Source organism: Peromyscus leucopus, chromosome 1 (genome assembly GCF_004664715.2).
Source record: "Peromyscus leucopus breed LL Stock chromosome 1, UCI_PerLeu_2.1, whole genome shotgun sequence".
In the NCBI taxonomy this organism is placed as follows: domain Eukaryota; kingdom Metazoa; phylum Chordata; class Mammalia; order Rodentia; family Cricetidae; genus Peromyscus; species Peromyscus leucopus.
In genome coordinates, this window is record NC_051063.1 from 182,190,269 (window position 1) to 182,213,367 (window position 23,099).

The window sequence follows — 23,099 nt, forward strand, 5'->3', positions numbered from 1 at the left end:
AGTGGCAGGAAACTGACAAGCATGTGGAACTCCATTTCTAAGGTCTAGGGTATCTGACACCCAGTTCAAGGTTCTGTGTGTGCCAATACATATATACCAACACACACATGCACATAAATAAAAGAAAAAATAAATATATTATTAAAAAGAAATGAAAATAACAAACATGAAATATTGTATGATTGTGCTAAAACTGTTCGTGTTCTGGCTATTAATTTTTAGACAAACATGATTTTTATTTTTTTTATTCTATTTTGTTTTCTGTATGCGTGTAGGATGTGTGTGTGTGTGTGTGAAGTCTATGTATAAGTGTACAATATTCAGGACTCACTTCTCTCCATCTACCATGTGAGTCCTTGGGATCATAAAACAATCATCAAGCTTGTCAGCAATTGCATTAACCTGATTGCCATCCCATGAGAGGCAATAATTTTATTTGTTCTTATTTTCTTAGCCAATTTAGGACTATGATCATTAGAACACACTAGAGGAATTAAATTTAAAGCAGATTGGAAATTTAATTTAAGATGTAGTATTCAATCCAAGGGCCCTGCACATGACAGAAAGTTATCTACCACTCTCAGTTTTACCAAAGATTCCTAGGAGAATTAGAATGATAGAATCTGTGTAAAAAACAAACAAACCAGGAACTGGATAAATAGCACAGTGGTTATGAGTACTGTCTGCTCTTTCAGAAGAACTGAATTCAATTCCCAGCACCCACATGTCAGATAACAGCCATTTGTACCTCGAGATCAGGGGATCTGATGCCTTCTTATGACATCCATGGGCAAAGAATGCACGTGGTGCATAGCCAAATAAGCAGCCATAACAACCATACACATAAAATAAAATGGGAGGATGGAGAGATAAGTCAGTAGTCAAAAGTACAGGCAGCTCTTCCTAGGGACCTGGGTTCAACTTCTGGTATACACATGGCAGTTCACAACAGTCTGTAATTCCAGTCCAAGGGGATCCACTAACTTCTTGCCTCTAAATCACCAGCACAGAGGTGGTGCTCAGATGCACATACACAGAAACACTAATATATTAAAAATTAAATGTAAAAATGAAATCAAGTAATGTTCCAACATTAGAAGCTAGCAAAAAGATAGCTAATTGCCCAGATTAGGAGAGGTTTTTTTTTTCATCTTCTGCAGAAATCAAAGATTTAGGAGACATGGGTCTCACTGCTGATGAAAAAAAGGGGGTGGGAAGGCTAAATGCAGGGGATTATGCAGGCAGTAAGACAGCAGCATCAATCAGCCACTGGTTTGGGTTCCTGATAAGAACAAGACAAAAAGTTTAAATGGAAGAGAGACAGAAGAAGAAAGCAAACAAAGTCAACAGGCTCGTGACATACATGGATTTCTGTCCCCAGAAGCAGGTCTCAGGGAAAGGTTATGGCTGTGTATGTGTTAAACTTGATCCTTGTTTCTGTTAAGGACAGGCATCATGGAACTGCCAGACTAAACCATGAACACCAAATAACATCAATGGCAAAGAACAAGACTTCTTATGATAAAATTGTAAATTTTTTGTGGTATGATAAGAAACAGTATACATAATCTGTGTTTATATTTATATTTTGACTGTCCTTTTGCCAGTTACTCATACAGGAATATAGATATTCACCATGACTTGCAATATCCAAAAATAGAAGCTACAGACCAAAACACCATGGGCATCTCTTTCTGAGCTACAAGAGAAACTGAAACAAAGCTTGTTGGCCTGAAAGCCACTGAGAAGGCAGATAGTGGTAAGAAAAATACTCCAGGCTATTCACTGAAGGTATAAAACAACTTGACACTCAGCATCACCCAGGAAATCCTTCCATCCAAAGGCTGAAATTGTCTGATGGATCCTTCTATAAAACAAAACTAAAATGTTGGCAAAGGCCAGTTGCTTGAGGATCAGGTCTGTGGGTTTATCTTCTCCAGTGAGAAAAGTGAAGCTATACAGAAAGAAACACAAGGAGTTTCCCATAATGCCCTCTCCAGTCTGTGTAAAGAAGATAGTCCCCACATCCAAACTGATGTCACTCATCAATTCCACATCAGCAGATACAGATTTCAACTTGAGACAGAAGAAATGACATATTTCTCCTGTTTTTGTAAGATATATTTTCTGGTTTTTTAGTATTTATTTTTTGTGCATTAGTATTTGCCTGTGTGTGTCTGTGTCTGTGCACCATGTGCAATCAGTGCCTGCAGAGATGAGAAGGCATCAGATGTCCTGGATAGTTATGAGCTACTATGTGGGTGCTGAGAGCTAAACCCAGATTCTCTGTAAGAGCAGCAAGTGCTCCTAATCACTGATGCATCTCTCCATCCCATTCTTTTCTGGTTTTGAATAGGTTTTAAAGTAAATATTTGTGGTTTAAATAAGATCTGACAATCAATTTAAGTGATATCTATAGGATTATCTTTGACAATGTAAGTCCCCAGAGCTACAAAATTAAGTGAAAATACGCATCTCTCCCAAACAACAAAGTCACCCTGAAGATAAACCTTAAATTAAAAAAAAGATAACAGAAAACAAGAACCATAGTTTGCTATGATTTTCTTATGATTATGAGGAAGTAAAAATATAAATCAATATGAAACGATGACCCAGCCAGGCGGCAGTGTGCACGCCTTTAATCCTAGCACTCAGGAGGCAGAGCCAGGTGGATCTCTGTGAGTTTGAGGCCAGCCTGGTCTACAGAGTGAGATCCAGGACAGGCACAAAAACTACACAGAGAAACCCTGTCTCAAAAAACTAAAAAGAAAAAGAAAAGAAAAGATGACCCAGACACATCAAGCTGAAAATATGTATTTGTGAGTGCACAGTTATGATAAATATATGCAGAACTATAAACTCAGTGATGTAAGGAAACAAAGATCAAATGGTGTAGAGAGATGGAAGCACATATTTGTATTTCTTTTATAGTGCTCATGAAGTTCTGAAACTGGCGTGCATACTGTTTCATGTTTCACTAAAAATATCTAAGTATAACAACCCTGTCTTGAGTAATTATCATCCCTGTCACCCAAGTCATGCTCTTAACATGCAATTTCTCACCTCCATGTCTATCTGAGGACCTATGATTGCTTATTTGACAACTTCTGGTGGAGAGTCAGTTTTCTTCAATGTTGTGGGACCTGGTAAGTTGACAACACACTTTTGGACTGCCCACACCTAGGTGTATATTTTTTAAGGAGGACTCACAGTTGGGAATAAGGGAGTAGGGGTGGATCTTTGAAAAGTTCGAGAAGTGGGAGGCAAAAACCATCAAATTGTTATGCATGAAATACTCAGGAATTAATAAAACATTTTAAAAACCTTTTCTCACTAAGTAACTAATGTATTTGAAATACATTTCCAGTTCTAGGTTTGGGGTGAAACACTGCAAATGGAGAATTGCACCTAACACTCATTTGTTTTTGTCATCTCTCTCCATACTGTCTCCCTCCTTCCCTATCTGATCTCTTCTGTTCCAAGACACTATACCTACCCACAGTCCACCCAAAAAAATCTATTCTATTTCCCCTTCCTATGATGGTCCATGCATCCCTCCTAGAACTCTTTTCTTTTTCTAATTTATCTGGGTCTGTTTATTGTAATGTGATTATCCATTACTTAACAGCTAACATCTACTTATAAACGAATACATATCATGTTTGTCTTCTTTTGTCTAGGTTGTCTTTTTCAGGGTGATTTTTTTTTCTAATTCCTTCCATCTGTCTACAAATTTCATGATGTCATTTTGTCTAACAGCTGAGTAATACTCCATTGTGTAAATATACCACAGTTTCTTTATTCATTCTTTTGTTGAGGGACATCAGGTTTTTTTCCTGTTTCTGGCTATTATGAATAAAGCTATTCTGAACCTAGCAGAGCAAATGTACTTTGCTAGGATGGGGAGTCATTTAGGTTATTTCCAAGAGTGGTAGTATCTTGAGGCAAATTGTTTCCCAATATTCTGAGGAACTGCCATATTGATTTCTATAGTGAATATACAAGTTTTCACACTTCCACAAACATTGGAAGAGTGTCCCCCTCAATCCACATCCATCCCAGCATAAACTTTCAATTTGTTATTGATCTTAGCAATTCTGATAGGTGTAAGATGGAATCTCAAAATAGTTTTGATTTGTGTTTCCCTGATGGCTAAGAATGATGAATATTTGTTTAAGAGATTTTTTATGCTGACATTCCTCTATGTTGAATTTTCTGTTACATCTGTACACTATTTTTAAATTGTATTATTGTGTTTGTTGATTGTGGGGCATACATGATCTACAAAGATGGTGCTGAGAGGAAGTTAGCCTACTAAGTTTTTTACACAGAGATTAGACGCAAATGGGGCTGAAAGGAAGTTAGCTCAAATTGTTTAACAGATATTAGATGCAAATGGTGCCCAGAGGAAGTTAGCTCAACTTGCTTAAACTGAGATAAGATACAACGATCAGGAGATGATGTCAGTGTATAAACAACTCATAAACAAGAAAATGAGTATAGTGTAACATTTAAAATGATTGCTTGGTTCCTTCAGCCATTCCTAGGGTTCTGAGGTTTTTGCTATAAAAGAGGCTTACTGTCTAACAATAAACGAGTTCTTGCTTGACTTGACTACCTGCTGCGTCTGATTGTCCCCAGGCAAGAGGAAGGCTGGGAAATGGGTGAGCGGTGCACTTACCTTTCCTCTGCTCCAGGTCACCTTTTCAGAGGTGACCTAAATTCCTGGTGGGGCAGGACCCCACAACTGGCATGTCAACGTGAGGCTTGAAAGTACATTTGCCCAAGGTCAAGTGATCATCCAGTGTAAGTGAAGCCCTCAGTGTGGGTAATGCAATTTTTCCAAAAGATCCCCAAGAGCTATGGGAGGCCAAAGAAGACAAAGAGGACCATGAGGGTGAAGAGACCAAGTGTCACACAAAAGTAAAAGTCACCCCCTCTGCACCTTGTGAGTCATGCCCCCTGAAGGAGCAGCCCCCTCTTACATTCCTGAAACAGGAAATGCTCCTCTCTATACACTACCTTCAGAAAAGACGTACATGACTGGGGTACCTATGACGGGCCATTAGCTAGGGATCACGGAGCCAATGAACCAACTTATGCAGAGGCCTATATTACCCAGATAGGGCCCCCAAGGGAGACAAGGCAAGGGCCTTGAGAACAGAACCCTCAGGCATTTCTTGTTAATATGTCCCCTGGCTCTAATAGACCACAAAAATGGTACCGGTGAAAGGCCAGACCTAAGGGGCCAGGTGGAACACAAGCCCATGGCAGCAGTGCTTGGCCTGGCAACAGGCATTGTCCTCGTGCTGCTCTTGCTCTGCCTCTACCGGGCGCTCTGCCCATGGAACTATGAGCAACCCAGTGGTGGTCGCAGCATGTGGAGATAGGGAGAGATGCCCTGTGATTACTACAGCTATGCATTGCCTGAGAGGGAGATTACACCACTGGTGCTATGAGGGTACCTTATGGACATGGAATGTCTGGCTAGTGATGGGATGCTGCTGCTTGGCAGGCCAAGTCTGTGTGTGGGATGCACAGACTGTGGATTGCCTTATGTACATCCTGCACCCAGGGCCATGCCAGGACAGCTGCAGAGGCAGAGCTTTTGAAGCCCAGGAGACCTGGGAAAAGCTGTCAGATGGTGGTAAAACTAGCCCTGAGGAGCCTTGGGAGAGCCCTCTGCTGTGACACTGCCCCTGAGAGCCTCCACCACTTTCCCTCTTCAGGCACAAGCCAGACCTCACCTGATCAACACCAACTTCTCAATGCAGCTACCCCCAGAGCCTACTCAACCCAAACCTTGGCACCAGGCAGGCTGTGGCAGCTCTAGGGACTCTAGCTATGATTTCAGTTGGCTAGTGCAGTGTATATACAAGGAGGAGGGCCAGGCTGCCATGTGCCACCCATGCGCCCACCCTCTCCAGGATCTCCACTGGCCCAGGCTTCTCAAGAAGAGGGGGCTGCACCCAAGAAGAGCTCCCCTCCTCTGACTGGGGCTCCCAGCACAGCCAGCTCTATCTGGAGCTTGGAGCTGCAAGACCACCTCATCATAGTTGGACGAAGCAGTGGCCTGCTGGAGGTGTGGGATGCCATTGAAGGGGTGCTCTTCTGCAGCAACAAGGAGGTCTCCTCAGGCATCACAGCCCTTGTCTTCCTGGACAGGAGGATTTTAGCTGCTAGGCTTAATGGTCCCCTTGATTTCTTTTCCTTGGAGACCCACACTTCCCTCAGCCCCCTGCAGTTCAGAGGGACCCCAGGGAGAGCAGATACCTCTTAGCCCAGTGCATGAATGTGAGGGCATGGCGAGCCCCTGGCAACTGCCCTGTGATCTCCTGACAGACACCATCGACAGCTCAGGGCCTTCACTAACCCTGTCTAATGGGGGCTGCCTCTCAGCTGTGGGTCTGACCCCATGGCCGGGCCATGAAGCCTTGAAGAAGGCTTTGGTCATTCGGGAGTCAGAGAGGCGGAAGAAGCTCCATTTCCACCCACAGCAGCTGTACCTGTCAGTGAAGCAGGGAGAGCTACAGAAGGTGATCCTTGTGCTACTAGACAACCTGGACCCCAACTTCCAGAGTGATCAACAGAGCAAGTACACACCCCTGCATGCAGCTACGCAAAAAAGCTCCATGGAGATCTGTCATGTGCTGCTGCAGGCAAGAGCCAACGTCAATGCCATAAATCAGCAACAATATTCACCACTGATGGAGGCCATGGTGAACAACCACCTGGAGGTGGTGCATTACAGGGTGCAGCTAGGCAGCTGTGTCTACAGCAAGGAAGAAGATGGCTCCACCTATCTCTATCATTCATCCAAAATTGGAAACTTGGAGATTGTTAGCCTACTGCTGAGCACAGGACATGTGAATGTGCAGGACAGTGGGGGCTGAATGCCCATCATCTGGGCAGCCAAGCACAAATATATTGACATGATCTGCATGCTGCTGACCCAGGGTACTGATGTCACCCTAACTGACAATGAGGAAAACATCTGCCAGCACTGTACCTCCTTTACCGGCAGTGCTTCCATTGCTGAGGTCCTCCTAATGCCCAGTGCGACCTCCATGCTGTCAACTACCATGGGGACAAACCCCTACACATCGCTGCCATGGAGAGCCACCATGACTATGGTCTGTTGCTCCTGTCTCGTGGAGCCAACCCTGAGCTTCGAAAGAAGAAAGGAGACATAGCATGGGACCTGACCCCAGAGTGTCCTGATGTATGGTTGACACTGCAGCTCAACCATAGGCTTAGGCTCGGGGTAGGGAACTGTGGGGTGTTTATCACCAACCCCACAGCTTCCCAGAGTTTTCTTGAGTGCAAGCAGCAGGAAATATTAGATAGAAGGATTTATTGCGGAGAATATTGCAGAGATAAACAGATAGAAAATAAAGGATAGCCTAGAAAGGGCCTGGAACCTATTCCAATGGGCCCCAACTGTCTCTGCCCCCGGGGTTTTTATAGAGACGCCAAGGGGTGGAGCAAAAGACCTCCTCCCCCAGCACAGCCAAGTGCGCACCATCTCAGACACCTGGACTCAGGCCCATGGTCCTAATCATCCTCCATGTGGACCTGCTGGGTAAAGCCACGAGGAACCAGAGAATGGGCTCCCACAGGGAACCAGGCTGTCTGTACTGAAAAGGTCATCTGCCAGGACATTGCTAGAGGCTACAAGAATGTGTCCGTTCCCTGCATCAATGGTGTGGATGGCAAGCCATGCCCCGAGGATTATAGTTACATCAGCTACTTCATCAACCACCTGTGTGACCCCAACATCATTTCTGTCCAGGGCTTCATGATGCACCAAGACCTATAGTCTCCATGCATTACATTCTTCAGTTCCAGGGACATCCAGACTGGGGAAGAGCTGGGGTTTGACTATGGTGACCGATTCTGGGATATCAAGAGCAAGTATATCACCTGCCAGTGTGGCTCTGAAAAGTACAAGCACTCACCTGAGGCCATTGGCTAGAGCAGAGTCACCGGGCTTGTCTGAAGACCCACCCTGACCTGTTGCCTGAGCTCAGTTCTTTGCCCCCCTATAAACATCTGCAGACCCTTAAAATCCAGGCTGAGGCTTTTAGACATTCTTCCATCAGAGACCTCAGTTAGGCCTAGAAGGTCAACAGCCCTTCTCCCAGAGCTGGTTTCTCACTGGGAGTAGTATGACTTCAGGGCTGGCCACACTTCACTGAGCCAGGCCTCAGTTTGCTGAATTGAAGCAGGGCTGATCTGCCAACTGATTTCCTGTGTTCTCAATAAATATTAGGTTTGACATGAAACCTAATATTTATTGGGGGGGTGCCAATTGGGTAGACTTCATAAAGAGGTGCCCTAAGCCTGAGCATGAAAATACGGTGGACTTATTTAAAAAAACAAAAAGGGGAATCTTTAGGGCATACATGAGCTACAAACTCAGTGATGAGAGGAAGTTAGCCTACCAAATTGTTCACACAGAAATTAGATACAAATGGGATTGAGAGGAAGTTAGGTCAAGTTATTTAGCAGAGATTAGATACAAATGGTGCCCAGAGGAAGTTAATTCAAGTTGCTTAAGCTGAGACAAGATATAAAGATCAGGAGATGATGTCAGTGCATAAACAACTCATAAACAAGAAAATGAGTGTAGGGTAATCTTAAAAATGATTGGTTGGTTCCTTATCCCCCTCCTAGGGTTCTGAGGTTTTTGCTATAAAAGAGGCTTACTGCCTAACAATAAACGAGTTCTTGCTTGGCTTGATTCCCCTCTGCATCTGATTGTCTCCATGTAAGAGGAAGGCTGAGATTTGCGTGAGCAGTGCACTTACCTTTCCTCTGCTCCAGGTCACCTCTTCGGAGGTGACCTAAGCTCCTGGTGGGGCAGGACTGGGCTTGATGTCTAGTTTCTTGAATTCTATTCTTATTTTGGATATCAGTCCTCTATTGATGAAAACTGTTTTCCATCTGTAGGATGACATTTGTCCTATTGAAGTTGTCCTTTGCTGTATAGGTTTGTTAACTGTCAATCCTAGTATCTGTAATATCAGTGTTCTGTTTAGGGTCTTGTCTCTAGTACTGATGCATTTAATGTTATTCCCTACTTTCTGTTCTGTCAAGTGCAGTGTTTCATTTTATGTTGAGGCCTTTGATCCATTTAGGCTTGAGTTTTGCACAAGGTGACAAATATGGATCAGGTTGGATAATTATACATCCTGATATCCAGATCAGCAGTATTCATTAATGCATTTCTTTTTCCAATGTGTATGTCTGACTTATTTACCAAAAACATTTTTTGAATTCTTCTCTCATATATTACATCCTGAGGGTAGCTTCTCCTCCCTAACATTCCTCCATGTTCTCCTGCCCCACCATTCCCCTTTTCCCACTGATTCTTATGTTTCATGGGCTGTCTGTGTCAGGGTACGCTGGATGCTGTGAGCACCTGTCTTATCTTGAATGTTACAACTTTCCAGCTATTTACGGATTTGTTCTTTCAGTGCTCCTGGGTGTGTGCTTAATAAACTCACTTTTCAAAATTGGAAGCATGATAACTGTGGATCATTTCCCATAAGAAACAAAGATATAGATAAAGTGAAATATAAATTTACATTAAAAAAGGGATTGTGCATTGATGATTTAATCTCTTCCACTTAATATTATATACTTTAAATAAATGGGAAGAGAGAAAGGGGTGATAAAAAGCTGAAATGTTTGACTGAGCCTGAAAGTACAATTTCTGTGGAATGTGCTGGTAGTCTAGGGGCCTTGGAAACAACCATGCTGCATTCTGTGCCCTAGGGAAGTGCAAATAGAATTCTCTTGTCTTCAGAGCAGGTTAATGTTTTACTTCAGTTAATTTTGGAAGTTAATAGTCAATAACAACAAAAATCTTAACATAAAACTAGTGATGTTACTCCCCCAGAGACATTTTATAGCACTATAATTGGTTTAAATGTTTTCTTTAAATTGTGTATCCTGATTTTCCTCAAATCAGACTCCACAAAATTCCAACTTTGGTTTGTATTTGTTTTGTTAGTTTTTTGGTTTCAGAGTTTCACTATATCACCTAGGCTGGACTCAAATACATAATCTTTCAACTTCTCTTTTCCAAGAATAGGGATAACAAAGTATATGCTACCCACTAATCCACTTGTAATCTCCAATTTGTCCTTAAACCTAACTTAAACTGTCAATTTTATGCTTACCTAACCAAATATCGCTAGGGCTTATTATTTTATATTCAGTTTCTATTGTTCAATTCTAAACACTGTCACTTGAAATTTTATATAACTCTAACTTTTAAAAATATGTGTGTGTCCCATGAATAATATCTGCAGTCATGTGAATATATGTTAGATTTAAGAAATACAACTTATAGAGAGTCAACATTTCCTTCAGTGCCCAAAACTTGCATGTGTCCATTACCATCCCAGAACTGTTCTGAAAATGTTCATCTTTTTAAACTTGGTCTTTTTTACTCACATCTGCCAACACTGACTTGTAATTTAGGAAGCAGATCTAGATGCAGATCTGCACTGGTTAACTTTTGGATGGAAAGTGGAATACTGTTTGGCATCCCATTCTCACAGAAGCTTACCTACATCACTGTAATTCACATATCCCCACAGCTTATCACACCCACTGTGATATTCTCCATGGAAATAATAAGTGGTGATTGTTTCATCACTCACAAAATACAGCACTGATTGCCTGTGTCCCAGGCTAAATTACAATCAGTATTTGGAAGAATATTTGTAGATATCCTGCAGCTACAGTGAAGGTTCATGTTGATAGTGTGTACACAAAAGAGAATTTCATAGAAGAAATGGAAAGAGGGATGCAGACACCAGGGCTTTTAGAACTCTCAGAACACAAAAACACAGAGTGTAGTCTAGTAAGAAGAGGTACAGCAGAGTCTGAAAAGGGAGTTGTAGTGTCTAATGAGCAGAAAGGAGCCGAATGCTGGGAAGCATGCAGACACAGCCACAGCAGTGCTGTACAGCAACCTAGTGGTTATATCTAGGAGAGACAGGCAAGATGTAAAGACAATAGAGATTATATAGAAGAGCACAAAGCTTCTCACTAGGGTGAGAATGTTTTGGGTGGCTCTGGTCTCAGGCAATAATCTAGGAGACAGCGATTCATGCATGTGTTTGACCTTTTGCTTGTGACTGAGCAGGATAAATACCATGTAGCCACTGGCCCACATCATCATTCCCAAAAACATGAAATCATTGCATGTGTACAGGATTATAGTTAGTGTGTTGATTAATCTTTCAGGATTCATAAAAACACAGTATTCAAGATTTTTTTTATCCCAGTAACATTTTTTTCACCACTTATGTCAGTTACATATACAGGAACGAAGATATATAACAACAGCTGGGAAGCCCAGCACAGGCCCAGGGAAGGACCAATGATCCTAGGGGTTCTGACCTTGAACTGTGCCAACTTGGAATCACTGGGACTGATGGTGATGGCCTGAAAGACACTAAACAGGGATGTGGAGCCAAGGGATACCCCTCTAGCCACTCTATGAAAGTATAAGGTGAGTTTACATGAAACAGAATCTAGATAGTAACTCTGACTAAAAGCAACCATTGTCTGTTGGACTCCTCTGAAGAGAACTATAACGTTAGCTGAGGTAGGCTGTTTGACAATCAGGTCTGTGGGCTTCTTCACCCTGATTCCAGAGAAGTCAGCAATGATAAAACCACAAAGCAAGGCTGAGTTCCCCAGCATTCCCACTACAGTCTGGAAGAGAAAGAAGATCACCACAGCCATGTCTCTGGAGGTCATTCTGTCATGGTTCTGGGTTAATACACATCAAGTCCAGAAGCCACTTGTGAAACAAGTTGGACTATTGTCTTCTTAGCAAGTCAAACAATGTACTGCATAGACACTATCAATTCATTTTCATAAGTAATGTTAAAGTGTGTCTCTCTAGGAAGAAGTTTCCTAGACCTCAATAAACATCAATTGTTTCAATTGCAGAGAATTAACTTGGAAATTGTGGTAAAAGTTAAAATTTATATTGTCATTAATAGGGATTGATATTTTCCAAATGCTTTATAGTTAATTGTAGTTTAAAAATCCAAAAATCCACTGTTGATAGGGTCCAATGATGAAGCTACATTCAGATGAATATCCTGGGTGCGACATACTCAGGTTTCCAAGGAACCAGCAACTGCTAAAAGGCAGAGACTTATCACAAAGGAAACTGTCTGGAACCAGAGGAAACAGTAATGCCTAACTAAGATGCTATTGAAAACTGATAACTACTAGGATACTTTGAATCAGCTTCTGTAGCAGGAATCTTAAAAGTTCTTATTAATAAAATCAAACCTGGGGCCAGTTATTGGGGTGAAATGCTAGATGGTCAGAGAGACAGAACAAGCCACAGCTAACCTCACCTGGCCAACTTCTCAGCTGATCTTGATCAGCCTCTGTGTCCTCATATCTGAATGGCTCTTGGCTGAACTGTGCTGCTAGGAGCCTGAAAGCTTAACCAGTCAAATGCTTAACCAGACAAAAGGCTTAACCAGTCAAATGCTTAACCAGCCAAATGCTTCTAGTTTCTGGTCTTCACGCCTTATATACCTTTCTGCTTTCTACCATCACTCCCTAGGATTAAAGGCTTGCTTCCTGGGATTAAAGGCGTGAGTCACCATGCCTGGCTGTTTCCAATGTGGCCTTGAACTCACAGAGATCCCAGATGGATTTCTGCCTCTGGAATGCTAGGATTAAAGGTGTGTGCTATCACTGCCTAACTAGTGGCTTTTCTCTTCTCTGGCCCCAGATAAATTTATTAAGGTACACAATATTTTGGGGAACACAATACCACCACAAGCTTCCTTTAAAATATGGTCTCAAAAGGTTGACAATGACATAGTGGATGGTCACACACCCAAAATCATATGGGCACCATACTCTGAGGTTGTGAGTTAAAATAATTAAAAGGACATAAATGTGGGTGAGTATAGAATGATGGTAAATCTCAATGGAGTTGGGGAGGTTTAAACGATAAAAATATATGATGCAAATTCATAATACTTATATAAAAAGGAAAGATAATAGAGAAAAATAAAAACAATCAAATTTGAGAATAAAATGTGGGGTAATCAGAGATGAGAAAAGAAAATAGGGACTGTGGTGGTTTGAATAGGTATGTCCCCCATAGACTCATGTGTTTGAATGCTTGGCCCATAAGGAATAACATTTTAAGAGGGCTAGCCTTGTTTGAATAGATGAGACCTTAATGAAGGAAGTGTGTCACTACGGGGGTGGGATTTAAGTATTGTAAGCTCAAGTATGGCTTGTGTGACACAGTATCCTTTTGCTGCCTGCAGATCAAGATGTAGAACTCTCATCTCCTTCTTCAGTAGTATGTCTGCCTTCATGCTGCATGCTGGCATGCTTCAAGCCACAGCAATAATGGAATAAAACTCTAGAACTATGGCAAGCCTCAATGAAATGTTTTCCTTTGTATGAGTTTCCATGGATAAGGTTTGTCCCTTCACAGCAATAAAACCCAAATGAAGAGAATGACCATCAGATATTAGGAGAGAAAACATTTGAATTATTTGTCTGCACACCCACATGTAATTGCATTTACATATGTCTGTGTACATATATGTGAAATGTTTGCTTTTAAATATTTTCAAAATTGCTTCTTCCTAAGCTTTAAATTGCTGTGTATTATTTTTAAAAACACATCAAATATAATTATATCTAGAAAAATGTGACTAGCACTTAGTTGCGAAGTATTTCTGGGCAGAATTATATAATACAATTATTCCATAGGAGGATTGATGGGGAGATTCTAGAAACTTTGTGATGAAATTAAAGCACAGTATATACTAAATGGAAATACTGAACATTAATAGTATACCACTGTATAAAAATAAACTAATAAAACTAAATGTAACAGAAATTGACTGTTACTAGTATACTGTCACCAAATGATGCAATGGACACCTAACACATAGCACAATATTAACTGCCATATCTGTTTGATTCAAAAGCAATATCTGGGCTGATAATCTTGACACATGCCTTTAATTATTAGGTAGAAGCAAGAGAATCCAGTGAGTTTCAGGCTAGCTGGCTCTAAGTAACAAGCTGCAAAACAGACAGGAGTATGTAAAGAAAGCCTGTTTCAAAACCAAATGAGTAAAAAGTATGTTTGGGGGACATGGAAGTATGTGTCTTGGGGAAGTTGAAAGTTGAGGGGTCTCAGACCTGAGTGACATGAAGGGCCATCCCCTTAGTTAGTCAAATACCCATGGACTTGAAATTTGGATAGTAAAACATCAGTTTAGCACTTACTTCTCTTTTCGCAACCCTGAATTGGAAGCCCTCTAAGAAGGATATTATGTTCTCAATATGGTACTCTACTCAAGCATTTCTAATAAAGAGAAAATAATCCTCATCCATGTGAAGCCCTAGTGGAAAGTAGAATGTTAGGTGTAAATATGTAGAGGCCATCAAACATCTCTCAAATTGCTCCTGTAACTAACTAAATACTGGGAAAGGTTTTATCAACACAGTGATAAGGGTCATAAATAATTGCAGGTGAATTCTGAGAAACAGTCACAAACTGTATAAGTTACCAGGATTTCACCTTCCTGAGAGCTGACACACTCTCACTGTCCTGGATAGGAACACCAAACAATAGGAATCCAGGTTAGTTTCTCTCACCTGCAGCCTCCATCAAATGATGTTGAGTTCAGGACTCAGTCTGATCCTTCACATTATGAGTCTTTGAACTGTGCAGAAGGTGTTCCCTGAAAGAGGAGGATCAGTTCAGAGCTCTGCACTCACCCACCTTCCAGAGATTGCCCTGTCCTCTGAAGACAGGATACCTGAAGGAAACACACTCACCTGTGAATGTAGGATGCATCTGTGATGATGAGTGCTAGATAAGGATTCAGTTGCCATGTGAAACCTACAAACCTCATATGTCTATGAAGTTGGCTGCAATCCAAAAGATTATGACAGAGTGTACTTCAAGCTCTTCCCCACAAGGGATGACAGTACCATGGCACAGGAAGACACAATGATAGTTATGCTGAGGATGATGACATCACCTTTGAAAAACACTTTTTGTCCATCAACCAGGAAGAAATACCTTCAGGTGAGCAGTGAACTTCTTAGAGGCACAAGGTAGAAGTTTAAAATGACTCTTTCCTCCTGTGATGTCATAAGCTGATGCCTAGGTAGGAGAACCACGCAGACTTTGCCTTCTAGGGAGCAGGGACCAAGGACAAAGTATGAAGTTGAAAGTGCACTTTTATGTGGGGATGAATCTTTATGAAAATATCTCTTGCATTTTAAGAGACTGGAAGTTGCTGGACCACCCAGCCAGAATTAATGAACCTTGAGTTCATTTAAGATGTAAGACTGCCTTCCAGTTGTGCACTCAGCCAATTTGTTCAACCTGCTTTTAATACAGTCATGTAAAAATCAACCTTACTTGTCTTGGACTGGACTTACCATGTAATCAGCTTTTGCAACCTAAGGTAATGCATAGATTGAATGCAAACACTTGCAGTCTTCCATGGCCCTGACACAGGAGTAGCACAGGGGTGGGAATATGTCATGGTATTAAATGCTTAAAACAGCAAGTAATTAGAAACTACCTTATGAAACAAACAGCCACCAAAAATGATGGAAATGACATGGATATAGGCTGATAAATCTGTGTGCAGTGATGTTTGTTATGTGGGTTAGTTGGGTGCAATTGGGGTCAGAGATTTACTCTCTTGTAAAACCCTTTTAAAGATTTTTGTAAACTATCCCTCATTACTTCATCCATGTGAAGCCTTCATGCCAATAAATACAAAGCATAGTCTTTTGTGGTGCAAACACAGAGTCAGAAAGAGTCAGGTAAGACAGATCCACAAGTTATCACTCAGCTAGACAGAGGTTCACATGACAGACAGAGAATGACAGAAGACACAGGAAGAGTGAAGCGGAGAATTCAAATCTTGGCTATCTCTCTTTGTAAATGTCTAGGGAAAGTGCTTCTTCCTAGCCACAGGAATCTGCACAAGAAAGTTCTGTGTGTGATACTGGTCACATCTGTTAATATCATTCTCATGTTTAAATATTCACTTCATTCTATTTTTCATAAGAGTTAAATGTATAATGGAAAAACAAGTTCTATAGATATATTTATTTTTATTGACTGTATAAAGATCTGTGTCACTCCAGTCCTACAGCACGCCTTACCAGATCACGTCTCATGCTGTGGATCAATACAGACCTAAAGACAAAAGGCAGAGCTGAGGCCCCACTGCTTTGATTTCTCTCTAACTCAACAGTGAACATAGTCCTGTGAGCTGGACAACAAAGCTTCCTCTCAGGTGTCCAGTTCCCCCAATCATGCCTGACAATCTTTTATCATCTTTCAGTCACTCATATTCACTGAAATATCAGCAAGAAATAAAAACATGTCCCTAGTAACTCATAAGAGCCAGACACTCAGGGAATTATTTTTCTTATATTGACACCTATGTGCACCCTTTGTCTCAAGGAGAGGTGGTAAGATGTGCTCTTCAATTTCTCTGCTTCCAAAGCTCTCACACTCATCATATCAGATTCATTTTCAGTGACCTCATTAGCCAGGCTATAAGAGATTCTTTCCTTCCTTGTTCTGAAGACTCCCCAATGTAGTTCAGATAGAGTTTTCCTTAATTCTCTAGTATCCTGTACTGATAAATAACCTATCTCCATACTCACATGTAGATCTCTTTCTGTGCATTACAAGTTGGACTTCCTGCTTGTTTTCTACCACTTTTTTTTGGTATTCTCTCCTCTTGCATCCTTAAAGTTACAGGAAATGGCAGATGTAGCTTTTTATTAGTTATGTGTATAATTGCTCAACAGCGGTAACAATTTATGCAGCACTGCTGTCCTGTTAGGTTGATATCTTTTTTACTTTATCACTGTCTCTTGTGGACAATAGCGTTATTTCCACTGTCAATACCTGATCTTAGTAACTCAAAGGGTAAGTGACTCTTTCAGTTCAAAAGCTGTGTGTGAGTCACAATGGATCTAGTAGGTCTTGCACACAGCCAGAATGGTGCAAACATATACCCTTAGTTCCTGATTATGAAGCAACGAGATACATTTACAATACACTCCAGTCTTAAAAGCACTTTGTCTTCCCCAAGTAACATTTTTTCACTTTGTTGATATTTATTGTATGCTTTTGATTGTAAAAAGTTTTCGTTTGGGAGGACTATACAGATGGACCAGTCATAAGCAACACTTCTTGGTGTTGGAGAAGAGCAGTCTTGGTTTCCAGTACCTATAGGGTGGATCAAAACTGCCTGTAACTGCAGTTTAAGGAGGTTCAGACAACTTCTTCAGGACTCTGCAGGCGCCACAGTCTCATAGTGCACATATGTACATAGAGGCAAAACATTCAGGTACACAATTCAAAAATAGACTAAAAAAAGAAATATTTTAAAAAGAGTTTTTATTTTTTAAATAAAGATTTTTTTCCCATAGGCAAATGCAAAGTGCAAATAAGGCTTTGGAGAATCTTCTAAAATGGGATGTTCTCTAAGTGTGGTCTGTCATGACAGAAAACTGTTCTATTACCCAAGTTTGATTTCCAAAGCACAAGATGGACCTAATGTTTATGATGCCACTGGAAGTATGATTTGTTTTCATTGTAGGGGTAAATGCTATAATAGTAACTATAGATGAACTAATAAAGCCTGTGTTCTGTTCGAAACAATGATAAACTGTAAGGGAATTCATGGCATCCCTTTACACTTATCATTAGAGTATAACTGAAACAGGGAAGATAACTCAATCCCAAGTACAAGGGAGGCTCCAAGCCATTCATTTTACCACTGGTCATTCAACACAGACTCAGTTATTGCTTCTAATTAATAACAGTTGTGTTATATAAGAATGCCTTTTACTCCAGAAAAAAAAAGATTTACAACTATATTGTCCAGGATTGAGTGCTTCTTATCTTTTCATTCAAGTTTTTACTATGAGTTTGAAACTATGGTAAGTTCACCTGAAACAATAGTACTGCATATCATGTACATAAGTCGACATATCATGTAATGTAAAGTGAATTATCACATTGAGTTTTTACCATAATCCTTAAGCACCTTCACAGGCATGTATTACCCTGGTGTTACCTGTAGTCACCCTTAGCTGTGGACTTATAGTCAGAACCAACAGAGACTGACTTGCTGTTATGAATATTTCTTTCTTTCTTACTATGGAACTATTCTTGTCACTTCTCCATGTGTTCCTTAGATCTGCTTCTAACAATTATTCCAATTATTAAACATGAGTAACTGCACAGGCTTCCCTTCTTTGCTGGATTTGCCACTCAGAATGAAATACAAAGTACTGACCTGGCTTCTTGTCTCTGCAGGATTGGGGGTTCATTGGGCAGATCCTGACTTTTAATAACCAGGGTTGTGTGGCAGTCAGCTCAAACATGAGGTAGAGGACTGTGACCCTGTGACCTCACCTCCCTCCAGAACTGCAATTTTCATTTTACATGCAGTTGCAAAGACAGCACTGGCTGTGGGATCAAAATAATTTATGAATTTTTTTCCAGTTGATAATTAACAAAGATACTTAAGATCTTCCTGTGACTGTCTCCAAAGAGACATGCTGTTTTGAAGAAGTATTGAATTTTCATAATCTCTGAAGTGTCGAAGGTGCTCAAAACTTTGATGTAAAATGTGTGAGAAAGTTAGAGAAATCTCTATGTCCCATTGGATCTCAGTTTCTCTGAATTGTACCAAACAAATCAATCTGGTTTTCTTTGCTTTTTAAAAGAGTTATGCTGGGCGGTGGTGGCACACACCTTTAATCCCAGCACTCAGTAGGCGAGGTCAGCCTGGGCTACCAAGTGAGTTCCAGGAGAGGCACAAAGCTACACAGAGAAATCCTGTCTCGAAAAACAAACAAAAAAAAAGAGTTATAACATTTACTACTTAAATGTTTCTTTATGCATTTTATTCCTGCATGTGTGTTTGAGACAAGTCTACTCATCATCTACTATCCAATTTTTCCTCATCCTACAAAGCTCTTCCCTCCCAATATCAAGTGCTCTCTAAGAAGGAAGGAAAGAAGGAAGAAAGGAAAGAAGGAAGGAAGGAAGGAAGGAAGGAAGGAAGGAAGGAAGGAAGGAAGGAAGGAAGGAAGGAAGGAAGGAAGGAAGAAAGGAAAACAGTCTGCGTATTGGTGTTCAGTGCCTGGGCATCCATGAAAGCAAGGGTAGCCTCTCTCTCTCTCTCTCTCTCTCAAAGATTGGATCCTGGAACCTGACACTTCCTCTAACAGAAGTCAGAAATGAGCAACAACTCTTCAGCTGGAAGTGGGACTTCCTGATGACCTCTACTCTGCTTGAGTTATGCCTTCTTGATCCTGAGCAGGATTTGTGTGTTCTGTTGTAACAAGTGAACTCACAAGTGCAAGTGCCCTGTTCTTTCTGAACAAATCCTGTTTTCTTGGAATCATCTACCACCTCTAGTTCTTACACACTTTCTACCTCTTCTTCCATGATGACCCCTAAGTCTTGAGAGGAAGAGCTGTGATATAGATGTCCCAATTTTTCTGGGCCCTCCAGAGTCTCTTATTTTCAGCAACTTGAATGATTGTGGGATTCTGTGTTAATCACCATAGACTGCAAAAAAGAAGTTGCTGTGATGAGGCTTGAGGGATAGACTAATCCCCAGTATAAAAAGTAAGAGTTTATTGGGCAGTTCATTACTATGCCCTTTTAACTGAGTAATAGTATGAAGAAGTATATTCTTCCCTAGGGTCTATATGAAACCCATATTATTGATCCTAATAATTATGCCAGAAAATGATTCCATCTTGTGAATTGAGCCTTCATTTTTATAAAGAAGTAGTTATTACACCCATAATATTCATGAACTATTGCACCATGCTTACTGTTATAACTCTCAGAGTTCATACCTGGGTAATATTTATGATTACCTCCACCACTGGAAAAATTATGTAGTAGAGATGGAACTCACACTTTGATTTCTTCATGTTCTTTGACTCAAGTGTATGGTATCTTTTGCAATGTGGTCTTACCATCTTGCAAACATAGGGCTCTACAGACTACAGGCTATTGATATTTTGCTTATTTCTCCTCAATGTATTTTTTTTAACTTTCAAGCATATAATAGCCCCATTTTAGAGTATTAGGCAGAGTAACAAAGTCAGCCAATGTGAGAAAAATATCTAGAGATATGGTAGAAAAGGTGAAAACATGTTACAATTAGCATTGGAGATCACATAGTAAAATATAATACAAACCAATGTTATCATAATGGCATTAAAATATTCTCAGAAAATGAAAAAATATAGTCCTTGTGAAACAAACATTTTTAATAAGTATTCTTTATTACTTATTTAAATGTAATCATATCATTTCCCCTTCTCATACCTCCCTCCAATTCTTCTCATGCATATACCATAATCTCATTTAAATACATGGCCTCTATTTATTGTTTTAATTTAATTTTTAAAAAAATATTTTATTCATATTACATATACCAATCATAGTTCCCCTTCCCCTCTCTCCTCCCACTACCTCACCAGCTTCCTACCCAACCTGTTCCCCATCCACTCCTCCAAACGGGCAAGGAAAGGGGGAAACATGATGTCACATATAAGATAGGAGATCATTAGAACACTTAGTAAGTACAATACAAATTAACATTATCATAATGTCACTAAATATTCTGAGAAAATGAAAAAATATTGTACTTGTGAAACAAAATCTTTTAATTCTAAGAAATATTCTTTACTATTTAAATTATATATAATCACATCATTTTTCCTTCTTATTCCTCCCTCCAAGCCCTCCAATACATACACCATACTTTCATTTAAATGCATGGGCTGTATTTCTTAAACTACACTCACTTCATCCACACACAGTCACACCCTCACATATATGTAATTACAACCTGCTTAGTACATACAGTGTAACTTTTATCTATAAAATTTCATTGCAGAGGATATGGTATGGCAAACCAATTGGGAGTTTTATCACTTTGCAAGACTATTTCTCCAAATCTCATCAATCCTTGGTTTTCTGTAGTGTAGTTATCTGTCTATGGTTGAGACCTCAGGATATTCAGCCCTTTAATGTTAGCATGTCTATCAGTATTATCCTTATTGAGGTTTTGTTTAGGAAGCCACATTGGTGAGAATTTATCCATATAACATTTCTGACAATTGCAGGGGATGCATTCTCACAACAAGCTCCCTGTTCTGGCTCTTGCAATCTTTCCAATCTCACTTCCACTATGATCCCTGAGCCTTTAATGCTGTTGGGTTTAGACATATCTGATGGGGCTGACCACCAAGTGGATGCTTGTTCTCAGCAATTTGGTTTGTTTTTGCTGTCTGTAATGGTCTCCATCTGTTGCAAGTCACATTTATTTGACAAGGGTTGAGACCTATACTTCCCTGTCATTTAATGATATATATTTACAACGTGACTAGGAATCATGCAGGTTTAGTAACATAGCAGTATCAGATTCTCCTGGAAAATCCATGACCTCACCTGTCTTTGATAATCAGGTAGGTTTCCAGCACCAGGCATTTTTCCCTGCCTAATGAAGAAGCATTTCCAAATTGGCTTTATTCAGTCATTATTAGCCTTCAAACAAACACAGACAAAATCCAGAAAAATATGATATAAATGTATAAAAGACTTCCTTTTCTATCACTAAGTAGGAGAAAGTCGTGTTGCTTTTAGGGAAGTGGATGCAGGGAAGTAATTATGTTAAGTGATTAAAGCCAGACATAGAAAAAGAGAGAATTGTATTAAGTAAACAAAACTAGCCATAGGAAAAACAATTACAGTCCTGGTGTGGTAGTGCATTCTTTAATCCCAGCACTCTCGAGGAAATCAGGCAGATCTGTGTTATCTAGATCAGCTTGTTCTATGTTGTGAGTTCTAGGACAGCCACAGCTTTGTAGAGAGACCCTATCCCAGAGAAAATATAAAATAACATAAAAGAAAGAAAGAATAAGAAAATGTAGTTACTAGTGTTCTTTCCTTGTTTGTTGTTCAGAAATGTTATTAAAGTACTGAAAATTATGGAGGCATATACTTTTCATAAACACATGGAAGAAGCTGTCAAGGGAAATAATGAGGGCAAACAGAAAAAGGAAGCTGGAGTATATGAGGGAAATATTCAGGAAAATATATTATTGTACATAAAACCCCATGTGCCTATGAAAAATCCTCTTGTGAAACTGGTTCATGTTCATTGAGTTTGCACAAAAAAGATCAAAACAACAGAATATACTGATGTTTGGTCCCTAATCCCAGCAATATTCCTATCACAAGTAGGTTTCTAGGCCTTTCTTCTGTGGCCAACATGTACACACCATTCAGTTGAAGAAAATTTTCATTTGGTTTAAAAGGGAGCAAAAACCTCTCAGCACACAAACAAAACTGTAAGGCTGTGTATCTTTGAAAACAGTAATGTAAGTCTTTGTTTGTGACTTATAATAAAGTATTATGGACAAGAACACATACACAAAGTGTCAAGAAGTTCATGGACATATGCGTAGATGGTGTTGGGAAGAGAGAGATACAGGATAGACATTTTTAGAAAATTCCTGCACAGGGTCAAAATGATATCTCTCTTCTCTTCCTTGTTACAGTCCTGCCTTAAATTTCCTCATTATTCCAAGACTAAAGACACCATAATTACTCCACTGATACTAAGTTTTTGTAATGAAGCCATGAGACAGAAGATAAGTTCTTACATGCTAAGCAGTCAACTGACCCTGAATGGGAGGAGCTGCTGTGTTTGGACTTTGGCTTTTCCTTTATTTCTTCTTAAGATGTAGGGAGTATATATGGTCCCAAGGGAGACTGTAATTGTATTTTTAAACTTTATGGTATTTTTTTAAAAAATGAAACATGTATGCATAGGTCAAGAAACCTCCTTCAGTTCTTTGTGGTAAAGAAGAAAGGATTACATAAAGACACATATGGTTAATGAGTATTTGGTGGCAGTGAGATGGTGGGAACAAAGAGAATCCAAGGAGGAATTTTAACATGTCAATGCTGAAGTTAAAGATTACCTTGC

General features: G+C 40.1%; 1 pseudogene; it reads left to right on the forward strand.

Annotated features, from left to right (window-relative positions):
- Positions 1–4,955: 4,955 nt before the first annotated feature.
- LOC114684486 lies at positions 4,956–7,819 on the forward strand (annotated as a pseudogene).
- Positions 7,820–23,099: the final 15,280 nt, after the last annotated feature.